Source organism: Acanthochromis polyacanthus, chromosome 23 (genome assembly GCF_021347895.1).
Source record: "Acanthochromis polyacanthus isolate Apoly-LR-REF ecotype Palm Island chromosome 23, KAUST_Apoly_ChrSc, whole genome shotgun sequence".
In the NCBI taxonomy this organism is placed as follows: domain Eukaryota; kingdom Metazoa; phylum Chordata; class Actinopteri; family Pomacentridae; genus Acanthochromis; species Acanthochromis polyacanthus.
This window is the reverse complement of record NC_067135.1, coordinates 20,152,726-20,165,641: the sequence shown is the minus strand read 5'-3', so window position 1 is coordinate 20,165,641 and position 12,916 is coordinate 20,152,726. Positions and strand designations below refer to the sequence as shown.

The window sequence follows — 12,916 nt, the reverse complement described above, 5'->3', positions numbered from 1 at the left end:
CTGATTGATGATTAGAAAGTCTTTGTGCAGTTATGCTAGCACATGAATAAAAGTGAATTTTCATGGAAGACATGAAATTTTCTGGATGACCCCAAACTTCTGAATGGTCATGTATGCGTTTGGGATGTCGACTCACTGATCACTCCTGGTTGTAAACGTAAATGGGACCAGTGGCTGTAACTGTCAGATAAATGTAGTGGAGTGAAAAATACACGACACTGTCATATGAAATGCAGGAAATAGAAATAACAGTGGTTTGAATTGAAAGATACACTACATCAAAACGATACCCATGCTGCACTCATGTAGAATACTTGATTGATTGTACTTTACTTACAGTTTTTGCTAGGAGTGTGAATAGACTGTGCATTCTAATTACTGTCATTGGATTCCTGTTGTTTCAAGATTGTCATTTTAATCATAGCTTTTTATGATGGAGGGCAAGGTCAATAGACAGCTGCCATCCTGATGATTTGCTCTGTTTATTACAATGGAGAAGAAAATACAATGCAACTCAGAGGGAGGTTGTGACATAATATCTGATAAGACAAAAGTTAACAGCTCTTACATAAAAGGAGCATTTTTTAAACAAGATTTAACCAGACCTCACCCTGTCGTTACGCCCCAACAACCCTTTATAGGACTTTGCTATACAACTTTGATCCCTCCAACTCTGTGAAAGAGGCCTGCGTTCTCTCAATTTTGTATGATGCAATAACAGCCCTGCACACAAATATGCCGCAGCTATGGTCTCTGAACTTTGATAAGGTGTGTGACATTTGTGCTGTTATGAAATTCAGATAAAAAAAAACACGTGCCTTATTCCACGCAAGCCTTCAAGAACATTTACGTTTAGCCACCACCTGTTGTCTTTACATGCTGCCTAAATGTAGTGTTAATAGATTTTCAAAAGTACTTGTTATTAATCTAATGGAAACCCCACAGAATTCTACCTTAGTTATTAATTGTCAAGATTTGCTGAAACTTACAGAAATCTGTGCTGCTTCTGCATATCAAACGGTCACAATACTGCAGTGCCTAGCTTGATTTTTTTTGTTTGTTTTTTAGATATTTACTTAGGTTGCGTGTCTCTGTGGATTCTCAGTCATAGTAATCCTAAAAACTTCAGTAAAAGGCAACTGGACTTCTCATTTTGGTAGTAGATAATGTTTGGCCTCTCATTCATAGGATTCGACACTTCTAACTGGCTGATTGGATACCCCACATATGTATTGTCACCTTCATATAACATGGCTTTTGGCCCATTAAAGACCCAAGACTCACCTGCTTTGGGGTGAATGGTTGTTAAACTTTCAGGAGGATAAAGGCCAGTCCTTTAAAGATAACAATGTTCACATTATGAACAGAGAAGACAAATTTGTCTGTGTCAATCTGAAAAGCCATCTCTGGGACAAACATTTATTAGGAGCACTAAAGCATCTAAGAAATCAGCTTATCAGTAACATTACAAAGTTTGTGAAAGAGCTCATCAATTACAGAGTGGGTGTTGGGTTAAATAGTAATAATAAATACTAAAATATTGCTGTAATAATACACCATTTGGTACCACCAGATTTCCAATAACACTGCATTCCTTTACTCAGTGAGTGTTGTTTTCTGAGTTTACATAAAAATTAAGATTTTAGAGGAGATTAGGTTTTGTCATTGTCATTGCATCAGGTAGTCTCTGACGGAAAAAAATGGTAAATTGTCAAAACAAACAGAGTTTCATGGCAACAATGTCCTGAGTACGTTTGAAAATCATTGATTTTTCTTCCTTAATCCTTGCTCATTGCAGCTTATCACTGTGTGGCTGTGTAATTATGCTGCAATAAAGCAGCTTCTGTAAAGCTGTCAGCCCAAAGAGCAGCCTAAAATAGGCTTGAAAATCACTTGGCTCTCATATAATCAATAGTGATGGTTAAATTTAATTCAATGATTGCACCTTTTTTGCATATATGCATTGCGGTTTAGTTTTGCATGGTCATACTGATCACAGGTATGTTGGTTTGTAGCAGGATATTGGCAGATTAAACTCACTGTTTTTTTGTTCTTCACTGTCAGAGTTTTAATTTCCAGCTAAGCTACGAGACATACACTACTTTTTAAAAGTTTGGGGTCGCTCAGAAATGTTCTTATTTTTGAAAGGAAAACATTTTTTCCAATAAAGGTAACAATAAATTAATCAGAAATACAGTCTTTGATGCTAGGGGGATGTCAGAGGGGGAGACTTCTTGGTAAAGGGGTCTTGGTCCCATCCTACATGACAGTCCAGATGCTGCTGGAACCATTAGTGATGGATGTGGTTGCAATGCATTCCTCCAGACTGTCCACTTGAAGTTTTTGTTCAGGGTCAATACCAGTTTTCATTATCATTACTATCTGCAAAGTCACTTGCCTGTTCCTGTTTGAAAACAGTAACTTTCTGTGTTAATTGACTAGATTCTGCTGCATCACATCCAAAGAAGCCATTTAATTTATTTTTATCGAAAACTAGTCAATAAAAATAATGATTCAGATGTTTGGATAAATGCAGAATATCAGCCAAGCTTTAACCAGTCTGTGCCTAATATACACACTACTTGTTCTCTAGTCTCATTCTTGACTTGTACTGTCCTTCATGCTGTCTGATTTGTAGTTGAAATTGGTATACACACGTGGACAAAATTGTTGGTACCCCTCAGTTAAAGAAGGAAAAACCCACAATTCTCACTGAAATCACTTGAAACTCACAAAAGTAACAATAAATAAAAACTTATTGAAAATTAAATAATCAAAATCAGCCATCACTTTTGAATTGTTGATTAACATAATTATTTAAAAAAACAAACTAATGAAATAGGGCTGGACAAAAATGATGGTACCCATAACTTAATATTTTGTTGCACAACCTTTTGAGGCAATCACTGCAATTAAACGATTTCTGTATTTGTCAATGAGCGTTCTGCAGCTGTCAACAGGTATTTTGGCCCACTCCTCATGAGCAAACAGCTCCAGTTGTCTCAGGTTTGATGGGTGTCTTCTCCAAATGGCATGTTTCAGCTCCTTCCACATATGTTCAATGGGATTCAGATCTGGGCTCATAGAAGGCCACTTTAGAATAGTCCAACGCTTTTCTCTCAGCCATTCTTGGGTGTTTTTGGCTGTGTGTTTTGGATGGTTGTCCTGTTGGAAGACCCATGACCTGCGACTGAGACCAAGCTTTCTGACACTAGGCAGCACATTTCTCTCCAGAATGCCTTGATAGTCTTCAGATTTCATCGTACCTTGCACACTTTCAAGACACCCTGTGCCAGATGCAGCAAAGCAGCCCCAAAACATTACTGAGCCTCCTCCATGTTTCACCGTAGGGACAGTGTTCTTTTCTTCGTATGCTTGGTTTTTGAGTCTATGAACATAGAGTTGATGTGCCTTACCAAAAAGCTCCAGTTTGGTCTCATCTGTCCAAAGGACATTCTCCCAGAAGCTTTGTGGCTTGTCAACATGCATTTTTGCAAATTCCAGTCTCGCTTTTTTATGAGTTTTTTTCAGCAGTGGTGTCCTCCTTGGTCGTCTCCCATGAAGTCCACTTTGGCTCAAACAACGACGAATGGTGCCATCTGACACTGATGTACCTTGGCCTTGGAGTTCACCTTTAATTTCTTTGGAGGTTGCTCTGGGCTCTTTGGATACAATTCCAACGATCCGTCTCTTCAATTTGTCATCAATTTTCCTCTTGCGGCCACGTCCAGGGAGGTTGGCTACTGTCCCGTGGGTCTTGAACTTCTGAATAATATGAGCCACTGTTGTCACAGGAACTTCAAGCTGTTTAGAGATGGTCTTATAGCCTTTACCTTTAAGATGTTTGTCTATAATTTTTTTTCGGATGTCCTGGGACAATTCTCTCCTTCGCTTTCTGTTGTCCATGTTCAGTGTGGTACACACCTTTTCACCAAACAGCAGGGTGACTACTTGTCTCCCTTTAAATAGGCAGACTGACTGATTATGAGTTTGGAAACACCTGTGATGTCAATTAAATGACACACCTGAGTTAATCATGCCACTCTGGTCAAATAGTTTTCAATCTTTTATAGAGGTACCATCATTTTTGTCCAGGCCTGTTTCATTAGTTTGTTTTTTTAAATAATTATGTTAATCAACAATTCAAAAGTGATGGCTGTTTTTGATGATTTAATTTTCAATAAATTTTTATTTATTGTTACTTTTGTGAGTTTCAAGTGATTTCAGTGAGAATTGTGGGTTTTTCCTTCTTTAACTGAGGGGTACCAACAATTTTGTCCACGTGTGTATCTGGGGTACTTTGTAGACATATAAAGAGTATATATTATATGTGGGATTATGGTTTTAGTTATTTTACTATGCAGTAAAAGTAGTAATACAGCAGTTATCATCATATTATCCATTGTATTGTGATATTTAGCATGTAAGTAGAATGTAAAAATAATGCTATAGCAAACATTTTCTTGAAAATGCATCTGCCCCTTGATGCCCAAAGTGCCCTTTTGTCAAAGTTGTTTTTGTAGTTTAGTTTTAATTTATTTGTCAGTGTGTGTGTGTGTGTGTGTGTGTGTGTATGTGTGTGTGTGTTCTTGTACTTGCTATATTGTGAGGACCATATTCTGCATTTAACTATCAAAGTGAGGACATTTTTACAAAGTGAGGACATTTTGGCCGGTCCTCACTTTGAAACAGCCATGTTTGAGGGTGAAGACTTGTTTTTAGAGAATAGGTATGAATTGAGGTTTGGTTAGGGTTAGGGTAAGGATTAAGTTTAGGCAATCAGTTGTGATAGTTAAGGTTAGGGTAAGGCTCTAGGAAATGCATTACGCTTATGGATGTCCTCACTAAGATAGAAGTACAAACGTGTGTGTGTGTGTGTGTGTGTGTGTGTGTGTCTTTGTGGCCCAAAATAATAAATAAAACAAACAAAAATAATAATAACTCAGATCTACCCTGGGTCGGTTACATGTTCCACGTAGACGTCCCTCACTGCTCTGAGATCCCCTGTGGCCCAAACGCTAGCGCCAGAGGGAGGACTTCAACAACTGATGGTCTGGTGAGGAGATTTTGAAGCGGTATTTGTTTGTACACGGTGTATTCTTCCAAGATGACTGATGAAGTGAAGTGAGCATCCTGAGTGTGCACATCTGACTCTGCACACATCTCTCATAAGTTAAAGCCGCTAGTTAACCACACAGCGTGCTGAGGGGAAAAGTATGCCAGGTTTCTTTTTGTTTCTATATGTTTCTTTTCTCATGGACAAAGTGCATTACAGAGATATTTTATATTTTACCCCTCAAGTGAGTTGCAGGGTGTTTCCTGTGTTTCTAGAGGCAATGAGGCATAGGTTATGCTATTTCACAAACTATGTACATGCATTTTCACATAATTTTGGACTATTGCAGCATAGATGCAATAACAATAATTAGAAGAATTTGAATTGTGATTTTCTCAACCTCTCATTTAACCCTTTAAGCTTCAGTCAATTCCAGCCGTTTTTAGTACAAAAAATCGCTAATATTCTATTTTTAAATAAAAAAAATTACGAAAAATACAGGGAATATTGGACGCACATCGCGAGGTGCATTTCCTTGAAAACGACCGATTCGTGGATTTTATACCGACTTCAGGACATGTTTTGGACAAAATAGTTTACTGGCTTGTGTTGTCTGGATGTAAAAGGTTGGATTATGGCCGTTTTTTGTGGAATCTTTTTTTCTGTGTGTAATAATGAACCCGGAAATGTGAATCGCGCTGTGTGCGTTGAAGCCGTGTATAGAGAACGGATGGATGAATATTTGTTTTTGTCGGACAAATGTGTTTTTCTCACCCGCTGTGGTAATCACATCTGAAAGTGGTTTATACCGGCGGATTCATGAGAATCTAAGCTTTCCATCGGCGTATAGTGTTTATATAATCGGGTTTGCAGCCGTCGGACATTCTTGAAATTCCTATGCAAATTAGTAGGTGTACCGCCGGTGGTACACCTACGACGCACTGAAGCATAAAGGGTTAAACGCATCAAAATGTGTTTATAACATTTGTATATATAGATATAATATGCATAAATATAAAATATTTAACTTTTATAACCTTGCTGTCTTGCACAAAGTGGATAGTCAAACTGAATAAAAACACAAATACATTTAAATACATGATTTCTGTATCTTTTTTTTTTTTACTTTATTATTAGCACTATGAATAATAAAGGGCAGATTATGAATCAGCACCATGGAGCAAATTCGTTCCTATACATTATATGTCTGGACAAGAAATGAAATTTAAAAGCAAGGACTCCAGGAAGAGGAGACACAGTTCAACAGTCCAGTGTCTAATGGTGATTTAAATTCAACTTAATACATTATCTTCCTATGTCCTAAATTAAAGCACAGCTTGAATTACGGCTTTGTAGATATTGGCATTTGTAATGCTCTGATGTGGGTTTTGGCATGGAGAGCCCCCAGAACTAAGGTGGAGTGTAATCCATATCGTTTGCAGCAACGCTGCTCTGATCTGCAGCTCCCGGGGGGTTCTTGTGCCGGCTTGGCCAGTTGGTTCGTGTGGGCCCTCCCCGGTCCCTTGCCTCTTGGCTCTGGGGGCCCTCTGCGTCAGTACCGGTGGTCTTGCTACCTGCCTCCCCCACTGCTTTGTCCTCTTGGGCCGGATCCACACCAGACTGCCTCTGATTGTGCACTTCACATTTTTCACACCTCACTGTAAATAGCAACCTTTAGGCACATATAGGGACACAACATTTCGGGCCCCAAGGGCAGGTGGGGGTGGGAACAATGGGCACTGTGGTGGGGTGGGTGGCAGGGCTATACGGCCCTTTCTCCCCCTTATCACCCTCTTGCCTGCCTCCCCTGCTCTCCAATCTTGTTTTTTTTTTAATGCACCACACACACTCACCTTGGGGGTAGGTCTGGGTTGGCTGACGCCCCCCCAGCCTCCCCACTTTTAATGCACCACATGACACTCAGGGTTACACTATCACGGTGCTGGGATAATGTTTCCCGTTAGGGATCAGGAGACATATTAATAGGAGAGTAATGGGTGGGTTTCACAGTTATGGCCTCGGTGGTGGGATCTGGCCCCCCATACGGCTATGGGGCGACGGGGTGCACCATCATCCGTGTCGCTGTGGCTGGGGGTCCCCGGGGCCGGGGGGCCGTGGCCTGTGGGGGTTCTCCTGCGTGTCCGACTGGTCCCGGCTGTTGCGGTGGCTCTTGCTGGGCTGCGGGATCTGGATTGGCTGTCCCGGTGGGTGCTGTGGCTGTGGCGCGGGCTGGTTGTGTGTGGTGGCTCTGTCCTGGTGGGGGGTTGGTTCGCGTCGCGGGATGTGGGGGCCTTGGGTGTGCTGTGCTCGCTCGGGGGCTGGTGCGGGTGGGTATGCAGGGTGCCCCCCCATTGGCATTGCCGGGCCCCACCGCTCTGTCCATTTTTGCCCTCTGGACTCGCATTGGGTCCTGGTTCCGGTTCCCTATGGCCGGCCTCCGGTGGCGGCCTGCCCGGTGATGGGCTGGTTGCCGTCCCTTCGGTGGGGCGCTCTGCCCCTGTGTCTGGCTTCCCGGCTGCTTGGGGCCGTCGGCCCCCCCTGGGGGTGGGGTGTGGGCGGGTGGGGTGGTGGGGTGCGGGGGTTTGGTGGGGGCTGGGGAGGGCGGGGTTGGGGTTTGGGTGGCGGATGGGTCCTCTTGCCCCGGGCTGCCTGGGTCGGTTCTGGCGTGCTGGGGGTGTCGGTAGCTGCACCCTCTTGTCTTCAGGGTCCGTGTGGTACACGGTGGCCCCGGTTGCTCTCTGGGGGTGCTGCCCCGTGGCTCCTCAGCCTGTGGGGCAGGGTGCCCTGTCGGCTTGGCACTGCATTGCTGTGATGGCTGTTCTGGGCTTCGTGGTCTTTCACACTTGCATGTGCATGTTTGCTCAGGTCCCACCAGCTCCTGTCGAGTTCCGCTGTTGAGCAGTGATGGGACCCGCCGGAATGTGCTGAGACTCTCTCCAGAGTCTAATCTCACACTAAACCCTCTCTCCTTTTCTCTAGTATCTTCCTCTAGTATCTTCTGGCCTATTCCACTCTATACTAACATGACACCCACAACTATGGTGTTCATTTATTTATTTATTGTTTGTTTGGTTGGTTTTCTGTTCTCTTGTGTGTGTGTTTGCTTGTTTGTCTTATTGATGGGTAATTATTAGTTGGGAATAACACAACACCTGATATTCTTCAGATGTAATAGCACCGCTTGCTAGTCCCTGTCCCTGTCCGTCCCCTCTCGTCCTGTCCACCCCTTTGTTTCCCCTCTCATCACCACTGAGGTGTAGCACTGCCCTCCCTGGCTCTTAAACAGGGAAATGTAATAAAGAGTGTCAGCTTAGCTTTCAGGGAGGGCTGGTGATGGTCACACGCATGCACTAAATAATAAGATATTTGGCTGCAAGACTAAAATATGCATTAATCTCATAAAGTGTTGACACCCCTTCCATGGAGTTAAACAATGAGAATAAATGCAGACAAAAATAAATAAAAATAAAAAAATAAAGGAGAACCAGGGGCCGAGGTAAAAACTATAAATAAACAGAACTAACTAAACAAGGGCGAACCCGAAGGCCGAGGAAAATCAGAACATAAAACCGAATTTCAATCAAATTGGAAGGTGGCTTACTGAGTCCGGGTTATGGAGGGCAGGAATGGACAGGGCAGACTGAGCCGGCAAGGAATGAGACGAAGGTGGGGAAGCAGAGAATTTCATCCGGGGGGGGGGGGGGGGTCCGAGGAGCGGGGGCGCGCAGCGTTGATATCGAAAAGAAACCGAGTCCAGGGGAGAGACGTCTAAGAGATGGCAAACGGTGTGGAGCAGAAAGCAGGATGCGTGGCGTGGTCGGGAGTGTGGGATAATAATGCAGCGTCAGAGTGGTGGAGAGTGCCAGGCTTTACGCTGCACTGATTAGGGATTAGCTCCGGCTGTGTTGCTCCACACAGCCGTAAGTCATCTGGCTGACAAGCCGGCTTGCTGCAGCCAGAGGAGCGTGACAGATTTCCATTATTGTGACTGATAGTGTGTGTGATTTGCAACAGGGGGAATGATCATTCTCACATCATCACTTTCATTGGAAAACATGACTTTGCAGGGATCTGCACTAAATTTGTTTTCTTAAGTTTGTAAAATATGTGTAGGCCAGGACACTGCAACATTTACCGTAATTTAAAATGCTATTTTGGCATGTTTCATTGCAATAATATAGCTTCAATGTAAAATCTAGAACCATTTTCACTTTCAGACAGAACTTGCAATATTCAGTGCCTTGTGAAAGTATTCGGCCCCCTTGAACTTTTCAACCTTTCGCCACATTTCAGGCTTCAAACATAAAGATATAAAATTTTAATTTTTGTCAAGAATCAACAACAACAGTGGCTGACAGGGGAAAATGACGTGCATATACACAAACGAGCTGCAAATACATGAATGCGTTGCATAAACTGAAACGCACTGCAAAAAGAAAACGCTGCAAACACAGAAACGCGCTGCAAAAGAAAAATGCACCATATACAGACGTGCTGCATAAATGAAAAGAAATGCAAAAAGAAAACGCTGCATATCCAGTCACACAGTGGAAGTAGTAGTGACAGTAGTGAGCTTTTCACCTGAGAGGCAGACAATGGTGACAAGTAACGTTAGTTGAGGGAAAAACTGTATGAAAAGGTTTGTATTTTCTCATCTCCATGGATAAACATAAATAACAGAGAGAACACATGGAGATGGTAGTAAAACACCACTTCAGAACCCATATAATCACAGTGACTGAAAAGCTAAGGACTTAAAAACTCCTAAACATTTAGTGAAATTTTGTGTGCAGAAATCAGCATTAAATTAAATTTACTATGTTTTATTCCTAGAATGCCCTTTACACCATATTGGATGCTCCCTATGACTTTACCATTGTACGTTGATTCATTCAATCAAAGTAAGCTCACAATTACATCAACAAAACACTTATTCTGACATATAATTCAAGTTTTTGTTTTTTTGTTGGTCTTCATTTTTCAGATGGACATACCACTTTTGCGGCAGTGGTGGTGTATCGTCCTGATGGAAAACTTTGACCTTGGAAGGTGATACTAAAAAGACTTTTATATTTGATAGACTTTAAGTTGTTGCACAGCACTGTCATTCAATTTTTTATTGTTTAATCTTTTTTTTAAGCCATAGAAAGCTGTTCGCTCACTGGACAGATACATCAAAAGCCCTCCTGCGAGGTGAGGTGTCACCAGTGTTTAGGCTGAAGAAAAGAAGGGTGGATGACATTACTACGGTAAGATTTTAATTTTGTTTTAGTCCCATTTGAGTTTTTCTTTTGTTTCAGGTTGGAAACCAGCATTTCTATTTCCCTATTTTTTCAACAGTCTTTTTTCCAAATTGTACTCCAATTGTGGACTGTCTTTAAAGAATATGCCATTCATGAGTTAAGGTCACACCTGCTGTCTCTAAAAATAAACAGTGTCTAGATAATGCATGATTGGATTGAAAATTAACATGTGTTGAGCTGACTAATATGTCAAGGTGGACTACTTGAACAGGTCCTGATGGGATCTTTTCTTTTTCTTCTTTTTGGAGGTTAGGCTTGAATATTACAACTGATCTTTTTACTTATCTATATATTTTCAGGAAGAAAAGCAGCAAGCTGAGGTTTCAGTCAGACCTGCTGATGTGAGCACACCAGTGGAAGGGGTAGGCTATTCTCACAGTATCTATTGGTCAGATACTGTTGTTGCAGCAGTTATGGTACAGAAAGACATTTTTTTAAATTTCTGTCTTTTCTATAGGACTCGGTTGAAGTGTGTATTCTGCATGATTGCAGACATGCAGCAGAGTGGGTTGAGGCCAATAAGACACTCTTCTCTGCCAGAGTGGACCTGCCTGATGTTCTACACATGGGGGAGGAGGAACAGGCTGAGGCTGCTCTGCAGTATAAAAGACTGTGGCAAGAAGACATGGATGAGCAGGAAAGGGAAGAAATCCTGGAGGTCTTCAAATTCACATTCTACAACATTGAGGACATGTGGAAATTTTGTGACATAGTAGTGGACGAAAAAAAATTATTTGGCATATTGTGAATGTCACAAAGATGAATAATTGAAGGATAACAGAACATTTGATCATGTTGTGACTTTGTGTGTTCATGTTTTGTTTTTCATTGAGCACTTAATAATTCACTTGAACTACACTGTAGATCTCAAGAGTTTGGGTAGTAGTTGGTGGTATTTAGGTGCTCCAGCAGCACAAGAACATAATTAGCATAGACAAAAGTTCCTCGGCTTTATAGGCTACAAATAGACACTTGAGCCCCAAGTCACCCACGTTTATGTTTGCCGTAATGACCTAAGCTGTAATATTACACAAAACGGTGTATATTGCTCTATGTACATGGCAATCATTAATGAGAAGTGTTTTGAAAAAGTCAAATGCTAATGCTTCACTTGTCCAAATAAAAAGAACCAGAAAAGCACTCAGAGAGCGCAGTACTCCTTCAAGGCTGTTCATTCCCCTACATGGCATTGTCAGAAATGTAGCGTTTTTTATATAAATGCAGCATTTGTTTATTAACTAATAATTTATTTCATTAAATATGCAGCGGGCAGCATGAATTGATGCAGGCAACTGACTAAGCGTTTGCTTGTTGTCATCGTTACAGCGACGCCGTGCCTGCCGCTGTCTCGCTATGGGAAATGTTTAACAAATCCGTGGATCCAGACTATAAGCCGCATTTGTCAGGAAGCCGTCCGGCTCCTGACTGGTTTTTGTTTCCTGCCTCTGGCTGGATGTTGTTGCAGCTCCTGCCTGGTTTTTTCCCTGTCTCCCTCTCTCGCTCCCAGCTGATCGCCTGCTGCAGGACAGCTAATTGTGTGATGAGACTCAGCTGTGGAGCAATCAGCAAACTCTATTCACCTGCCTTCCCTTTCTGTTTAAATATCCTCTGCTCCCCTCTTTGTGTGTGGGAGCATCACAGCTCAGACTGTCCAGTATATGGCTTTCCCCTCACTCCTTCTGTTTTCCCCAACTCAGGACTTTTGAAGATTTTCCCCTGTTGGATTCTATTGCTTTTGACTTTATTGGTTTTTTGTTGTATGGACTCAACCCCTTTTAAGACGCTGCATTTTTTTGGACTTGCCACCGCTGTTTCCTTCCTGTTTTGAGTACGTGTCTTGGAGAGGATTATCACAGTAGTGAGTACGTGTTCCTTGTGTTGTTTCCTGCTACAGAGTTCTGGATTTTGGTTAAATAAACTTTATTTTCACCACTACTCCTGTTGGTATCTGCGCCTGGGTTCTACCACCCCCATTCCTGACAGCATTACTGGCAAAATCTAATGAGGTGGTCCTTGTGTCATTTCTGACCTTCCCTGAACATTTCATCCATATCCGTTATTGCCTTTTTGAGTAGTGTTGCCAACAGCCGGATTCACAGAAGGACAAACGTACGCCGATCGTCACATAACTCCACCACGTTCCTCGGCTGAGTAATTATAAATTCTCAATATACTCTTGATACGGTTACTGGCAGAATATAAATGTGTGCTTCACAGGCATAAAAAGTCACGGTGGGGCTCATCCATCCATTAATTTTCTTCCGCTTATCCGGAGTCGGGTCTGCTTTAGACCTCCACTGTGAGAGCGACCTCACAGTGGAGGTCCGCAGCCAGGGGTGCTCCTCACCCTGTCTCCAAGGCTGAGCCCAGCCTGCCTGCGGAGGAAACTCATTTCGGCTGCTTGTATTCGCTGTACGGTGGGGCTCATGCGTAACAAAAGGAAAACGCAGAACAAAAACGACAAAAAAGAAGTTTAATATATAAATAAAAACGATATATAATATAGACAAGGGATTAATAGATTGTATGTTCTATTATTAACAAATTAATGCATTAG

General features: G+C 42.2%; 1 long non-coding RNA gene across 1 annotated transcript; it reads left to right on the top strand.

Annotated features, from left to right (window-relative positions):
* The first annotated feature begins 9,785 nt into the window (after window positions 1–9,785).
* On the top strand, window positions 9,786–11,499 carry LOC127532278 (uncharacterized). Its single transcript, XR_007939644.1, has 5 exons — window positions 9,786–9,934; window positions 10,041–10,105; window positions 10,197–10,305; window positions 10,659–10,721; window positions 10,817–11,499. It is a non-coding gene; the product is annotated as an uncharacterized LOC127532278 (long non-coding RNA).
* Window positions 11,500–12,916: the final 1,417 nt, after the last annotated feature.